Raw genomic sequence first — 8,131 nt, forward strand, 5'->3', positions numbered from 1 at the left:
CGTCGGAATAGGACCCTTGTCCTTTTGCACACTATCACTGCACCCAATATTTGCAGGTTTGAGGCTCGTCACAGTCATCCCTTCCTAGATCCTACTCGGAATACCACAGACAAGGTTTAGACTTTTCGGATCCTAGGAATGCTGCCAATTGGTTCTAGCTTATACCACGAAGGTTCTAATCTCTGGACTCGGTCCGTGGATCAGAAACCCAAGAGATACGCACTCAAGCTGTCGCCCAATGACTACGTTGAGCTCAGATAGAAAGGAGTGGTTGTCAGGCACGCGTTCATAGGGTTGAGGATAATGATGAGTGTCACGGATCATCATATTCTCCATATTGAAGTACGAGTGAGTATCTTAGAATAGAATAAAGCGTGATTGAATAGAAAACAGTAGTAATTACATTAATCCATTGAAACACAGCAGAGATTTTCACCCCCACCTATGGGGTTTAGAGACTCATGCCGTCAAAGATACAATATGAAGTGTAAAATTGTCATGAGTTACAAAATGAATCTCTAAAAGTAGTTTTTATACTAAACTAGTAACTTAGGTTTACAGAAAATGAGTAACTAAGTGTAGATAGTTCAGAAATCCACTTTCGGGACCAACTTGGTATATGTCTGGGCTGAGCTTTCAAGCTTTCACGTTCATATGCCCAAATCTGGTGTTAAATGCCACCCTGGGTGCCAGAATGGGTGTTTAACGCCGAAAAAGGTGCCGGTTATGGCGTTTTACGCTAGACAGTTTTAGGCTGACTTTGAATGCCAGTTTGGGCCATCAAATCTCGGGCAAAGTATAGACTATTATATATTTCTGGAATACCCAAGATATCTACTTTCCAACGCAATGGAGAGCGCACCAATTGGGTTTCTGTAGCTCCAGAAAATCCACTTTGAGTGCAGGAGGGTCAGAATCCAACAGCATCTGCAGTCCTTTTTCAGCCCCTGAATAAGATTTTTGCTCAGATCCCTCAATTTCAGTCAGAAAATACCTGAAATTACAGAAAAATACACAAACTCATAGTAAAGTCCAGAAATATGATTTTTGAATAAAAATTAATAAAAATATAACAAAAAGTAATTAAATCATACTGAAAACTATGTAAAAATAATGCCAAAAAGGGTATAAATTATTCGCTCACCAGGCGCCCAAGTCTGGCGCCGTAGGATCGCAAGACGAAGGCGAAAGGCTAAAGCTTGAAGAGCAGGGACCGAGGGACAGATCGCAGAAGAAGAAGACAGAACCAGAAGAACTGAAGTCCCTGAAGAGGAACGCAAAAGAGGAATGCAAAAGAAGAAGGCCGAACCAAAGTAAGTACCAGATAACTAGTGAGGCGGTAAAACGCTGAAGAAGAAAGTAGAACCAGATATCGAAGGTAGCGGTAGAACCACACAGGCACACAGCCAGTGACGCGGAAGAAGAAGGCAATGCAAGGAGATTTATATACAGTCACAGAGCCATGCGAAAGAAACGCTGAACGGGGGGAGCAATGCAACACAATTAGCGGCAGTAAGCCAGTGACACCGGCGGAGACGCGGAGTAGTGGCACTGGCGGCAGTAGCTCTGGAGGGTGGAGGCTGGAGCAAGGGAAGAAAATTGGAAAAGGAGAAGAAAGAAAAGGGTTAGGAATTTGGCGGTGGGTCAAAATTAATTAGGTAGTAGGGACAAATAAGATATAACACTAAAAATTATTCAGTACTTTTTAAAATTTCATTGGGGGCACTTGCCCCCACTGGATGAAGAATACATCCGTTCCTAATGAGATTTGAATCTAGAACATGTAATTAAAAGTATGAGAGTGATGTGGCCGAGAGAAAGAAAGAAGAGCATGCAAAAAAAATAAAAAATAAAAAATAAAAATAAATAAAAATAAAAAATCAGAGAAAAAAAAACAAAATAACTTAGATTAATAGTGAAATAAAGCTTTCAGTCGATATAAATAAGTATTTATACACTTCAACTGAATATTACTAATCTTAACCTCTTATAATTGTTTTGAATCAGAAATAATTATAACCAACTCTTCTATATTATTCTAAATATATTTTATACATTTACAACTTCTTATAAACCACTACTAAAAAATTGTTTATTACTAACGAATTTATAGATAAATTTAATTTTTATTACAGGATAATTTTTTGTGTTACCAATATAATTACCAACAAATTTTAATCTTCGATAAAAATCTTATCGAAAGTTATTTATTGATAGATTTTTTCGTTGTTAATTTACTGGCAAATTTTTTTCTGTTATTGATAAATTTTTTTAGTAATTATCTCCTTCATTTCGCCAAAAACGACAGATTTTATCGGTAGTTAGAGTCAAATTTTTCGAGAGCTTTTCTATTAGTAATTAAAGCCTGAAAACGTATTCACAATTCTGAATACAGATGGACTTTTTGTCTGTGAATCTGTTAGTAAGATAAAATAGAATTATTTTTTAGATTTTTCATTGCAAAATAAACCTGATTTCATACAAAATAAATATAAATTTAATCAGGAAAAATTTTCATTGTAACACCCTACCACATAGAGCTTTATGCTTAAGTTGTAAAATAGAGGTAGTTAGGTATTACGACCTCTAAAATAAAATAGAGTAATTTCCCAAATCGGTCCCAAAGATTCTTAAAATGGACATTTTATTCCCCAAGAAAAATTAATACACAGATCAATCCCCAAGGTTTTACTCCGACAGACAAATCAGTCCCCAGTTCATTTTTCGGCATAGTAATTACCCAGATCAGTCTCCAAAGATTTTAAAAATAGACATTTTAGTCCCAAAAAATTAATATATAGATCAATTTTCAACGTTTTTCTCCATAGACATAACAGTACTCCATCCAAAAAAATAAAATAAAATTATTATTATTATTATTATTATTATTATTATTATTATTATTATTATTATTATTATTATTATTATTATTATTATTATTATTATTATTATTTTTGGATGGAGGACTGTTATGTCTGACGGAGAAAAACGTTGGGCATTGATCTGCATATAATTTTTTTTGGGGACTAAAATATCCTTTTTTAAAATCATTCACAACTAGAAAATTGCTTAATACAGACAGATTTGGTCTTTATTACAGACGGATTTTTGGTTACCAACCAAATTACCGACATATTTTGTCCCTCTGTAAAAGCATCATCAGAAATTATTTACTGACGAATTTTTACTAGTTACTGACAGATTTTCCCTTGGTAAATTCTTCCCTCCATTTTTCTGGAATGTCAAACTTTCCGACGGATTTTTCGTCGGTAATTAGAGATAGATTTTCTGACGAATTTTCCGTCGGTAGTTGGCAACAGCTTTTCTGATAGATTTTTCGTCGGTAATTGGAACCTTGAAAAACTATTCTAAATTCTGAATACAGACAAAAAATCTATTTATAAATCCGTCAGTAATGTAAAATACTTTTTTTGAATTTTTCCATTACAAAATAAAGCTGTTTTTATACAAAATAAATATAAATTTAATAAATATAAATTTTTATTAATGGTACAAATAGAAAAATACACCAGTTAGTACAAAGCGCTTTCTTTATAATAAGCAATTATTTCCATGAAATAATACAAATCGAATACATTAGATGACATGTAACTACTAGTGGATTCATCAGGACTCAATATCCTAATTTATGGATAGCTTCATTCTCTCTTGAGCTTCTTAGTGATGGTGGCAATATACTTGCCTTGGTGGAATGCTTGCTCCAACTCAAGTTTAGTTGGTTGTCTTAATACATTACCACTAGCATAAGTTCTGGCACCGTACGGATTGCCACCGTTCACTTCATTCATCTCGAACATGCCACCGCCGAATGTATATCCGATTGGGACAAACAGCATTCCATGGTAAACCAACTGAGTGATAGCAGTGAGCCTGCCATTGATTCCACAATTTTCTTATCATTATTGGAACTTCATTCATGAGTCCTATTAATTACCAATTAATAATAATTTCAAAAATGCAAGGTGCACTTCAAAAACATTTATCAAATTAGTCAAATTTGTATTTTATATCTAGTTGAGAGTGAAATTCTTACGCTGTAGTCTCCTGTCTGCCACTTTGAGAACCGGTGCTATAGAAGATTCCAGTGGGCCTGCCAGCAAGCTGTTGTGTCTGCCACAAGATTCCAGTTTTATTTAGAAAAGATTTGAACTGAGCAACCATCATTCTAAATCTTGTTGGGAAGCCGAACAAGAAATCGTCACCCTCCGGCAGCTCTTTTGGGTTAATGAGCGGTCGCTCTTCGGTGGTGCTCCCATTTCGCCAAGCACCTCTTCCGGCAAAGTCTCAGGTACCATAGAGTGGCCTCAACACCATCTATAGAATTAGCACCTTTCTTTATTTCTTCTGCTAGTCTCTCTACATGTCTGTATAGCGAGTAATACCTGCTAATGAAATCATATTAAAAATTATTTATAACATAACAAAATGAATATATATTATTGCATAATCATAAAGGATCCTTGTCCAAACATAGAAAGAGTAGCTCCTATGCTGAACAAACATATTGTCATCCCAGTTGTGCTTATGTAAAGAAAAGGCTTTGAACCAAGTTTATCAACATTGGATACCACATCCTGTGATTAGCATCTAGCAAAGCGAAGGACAAGGGAAGATCAATTCGCGCCACACCGGTTTGTCCTCCTTGGAAGGAACTCCAGCAGCCTGCTGAATTTCTGCCAGTCTCTCATCTACTTCTTTCTTATTCTCAATTGTTTTCAAGAGAACTTGTCTGGCTTCTTCAATTCTGTTTTGTATTACTAACCACCTCGGCGACTCAGGGATAACGAAAAGGGCGAAACCAATGAACATAGAAGGAAGAATTCCCACAACAAGCATTATCCTCCAATTAATGTGTCCTGAGAAGCCTGAGAAGGCATAGTTTGATACATAGCCAAGTAAGATTCCAATGTTTATGAAAATCTCAAGGAAGGAAGTGAAGGTTCCTCTAGAGATGTTTGGTGAAATCTCTGCAATGTAAATAGGAGCTATGACAACTCCAAATCCTATTCCAACACATGCTAAGAGTATTCCAATCATTAGAACTGAAAATGAATGAGCAAGAGTCATTGTGAGTGTACCAGATTGGAACACCACTGCTGCTACAGCCATAGTCCATTTTCTACCAATCATATCTGATGCTCTTCCACCTCCTAAACTTTCCAATAGAGAAACCACGCTCAGAATGCCAACCATAAACTCTTCCTTCAGCTCAAATATCTTCAGATCCTCTTTGATGAATATGACTGCTCCACTCATTACACCAACATTTGGGGAAACAAAAAGTCAACATTTTTAATCATTCTAAAATAGCACCAAGGTTGATAGCCTCTACCAGATTTTGGAATTTATTCTTCTCTTAGGAATGTAAAGAAACATAAATCAAGAATCACAGAAAGTCCATAAACCATTCCTAGAAAATAACAAAGTTGAACGATTATGGTAATTATTCAAATTTAATGTTTCATACATATTCCATAAGAATTTTCAACTTTGGAAACTAGTCCATATCTTGATAAGATCCAACACTTGACTTGAGCACGACAGGCAAGTTTTGTGTCATCAACAAAAGATTACTTCCTTTTAGGTCTTATTTTACTAAAAATGTAATGTTCTTTACAAATAGTGAATCTTGAACCAGTTTTTTGTTTTTAGTCTACATGTAGATTAAGACTATGCTTCCTTGTTATTCTCCTGAAGCTTGGGACAATTACCCACTTACTTAAGAGGGCATCTCATTCACTTATGATTGTTCAGCTAGAATAAGTTAGGTGAAATTAGTCATGAACTTAGAATTATACAAGTTCATTTTATGCATTTATATGATGAGACAGCCAATCTCCAGTTTTTGAGGTAGTAATCAGAACTAGAGGAATTGAACAAAGAACTGATAGGAATTAGCAAATCCTTAAGGTCCAGTATTCTCTGAAAGTCCATTGGTGTACCCTCAGGTAGTAATGCTTGGTATCTATCTACCACAGAATCAACTGGAGATAGTATAACCTACACATTCTATTCACACAAACCCATGTTAGAAAGAACTAAATAAACTTCAATTATAATAGTATTTTTTTCACCATAATAACCAACCTTCAAAAGTGCCTCAGCTTTGCTCATCTCACGGCTTACAAACTTGGAATAGCCAATAGCACCTGAAGTCTGTTGCAGAGAATAAACAATCAACAAGTGTAATGAGAGAAACACTGACAAGCACACAAGAAATAGACAATTATATGACAAATGCAATTTCATAAGGATTTGTTTGCCCTATAGCATGAAAGATAATAAAGTCAGTTGGTTTAGACAGGCAGTCTATCTCTGCTTCCAATTTAGTAGAGAACTAATTAAGACCAATGAGGCAACAAAATATTTCATATGGGTAGAAATATAACTAGGAACATGTAAATTATAAAATGCAAAACATAAAATCTCAGCTCTTAATTAGGAACATGTAAATTATAAAATGCAAAACATAAAATCACGCTTCGATATCTGGTTGGACGTTGCTTGAGCAACCTACAAAAATAACATATCAAGTTTTAAATATAGGTTATGGACCTATAGGTTCAACTAATCAGTACAGAGAGGTTACTATTTCATTTACAAGTAAGAGATTAACAACATTTTCAAACTTGAATTTGTAGACCAGAAAGCAGAAAAAATTTAGAAATAGCAAGAGAAACTTTGCTTACAATACATACAATCTACTTACAACAATAGCATTTGAAAGTTCTTGGTGAGCATTATCAAGTTCGACAGCCATTTTGGCAATCTTGTAGGAGAGAACTTTCTGGCGGATTGTCCAGTCAGTATGTCTCCAAACACTTTTGGGAATTTCACTTAGACCAAAGCCAAGAAGAAATTCACCTGTAACTAGTCCAACCAGTAAGATATATACTATTCAGTCACATCCATAAGTAGGGTATATACTAAATAAGAACAAAGATCTCCCCTACATCTCTAATTAAAATAGTAACTTGATTTAGAAGTCATTCAACAATCATTAAAGATACTTCCCAAGAGAGTGGCATGTATATAAATTAGTATTATTAGTTAATTAATTGAAGATGGTGACAGGATAATTTTGACTAACCAAAAATGCAGTCTCATTATTACGACCTTGGAACAGTAACCATAGCCAAATCAACAATCATCAACGACTCCAGGAGCCTCCAATTTTCCAGATTCAGGCCAAATCAAACACAGAATTTTCACTACTCACAACAATTCAGCAAAGCTACCAGCAAAAAATTCAATAATCACATATCTCCAATTTTGGAATTCAGATTCAGAATATAAAATTGCAGAATTTGAGTCTACAACAGCAAAAGCTTCAGAATCAGCAAGGAATAAAAAACTTACAGAAGAAGTTCACATCAAAGGAGAAGAAGGAGACTCATCAGATTTTAATTTTACATTTTAACCTTAACAACAAACAAAATCAACAGAGCTGACAGATCGAGCAATAATTCAGCATTTATCTCTGTCTATTTATGCAGAAAATGAAGAAGAAGCAACATATTTGGCTGAAGAAGAAGAATTAGCTTTCAATTTTGAATTTCAACCAGTAGAATCAAGGGCAATTTCAGTTCAAGAACACATGGATCTACATTTGGCACATTTGGAGGAAACGGCTCAGGCCGAGGAGGAAGTTGCCATCCAGGGCGGCGGAGTAGCAGTGGTGGGGTTGAATCGCCCACCGCCAAAGACACCTTACTCTTTTACAAAGGCTGTGGTTGGCCAGGCGACAGCCAGCGGCACCGTCGCAAAGTTGGAGGGAGATGACACCGTGCATGAAGGAGGTGGCTGGGCCCAGAGCAGTGTGAACGATGACGACGCAACTACCTCCACGACCACCAGAGGCAGAGATCCTCCCTGAAGGATGAGTGCAGTGATTCCTGAACTGGTGGATGAGGATAACCAGTGAATGGTCGTTGCTAAGGTCAGCGATGAGATCGTGCGACGCGAGCGGCGACGGCAGCAGTGAAAGAAGCTCGTGCGATGGAAAGAGAATGGACGGAGAGAGGAAGAAGCTCTTCACTTGTATGGAGTGTGAATGGAGATCGAGAGGGTAGGGTCCGAGTTAGGGTTAATTCAATATTTCTGACGGAAT

At 36.2% G+C, this 8,131-nt stretch overlaps 2 pseudogenes; both read right to left on the bottom strand.

Moving 5' to 3' along the window:
- Positions 1-3,631: 3,631 nt before the first annotated feature.
- LOC112748699 (probable NAD(P)H dehydrogenase (quinone) FQR1-like 1) lies at positions 3,632-6,781 on the bottom strand (annotated as a pseudogene).
- Positions 4,458-5,301, bottom strand: LOC112747110 (probable polyol transporter 4; annotated as a pseudogene).
- Positions 6,782-8,131: the final 1,350 nt, after the last annotated feature.

The sequence above is a fragment of the Arachis hypogaea genome, chromosome 15 (genome assembly GCF_003086295.3).
Source record: "Arachis hypogaea cultivar Tifrunner chromosome 15, arahy.Tifrunner.gnm2.J5K5, whole genome shotgun sequence".
NCBI classification, from domain to species: Eukaryota; Viridiplantae; Streptophyta; class Magnoliopsida; order Fabales; family Fabaceae; genus Arachis; species Arachis hypogaea.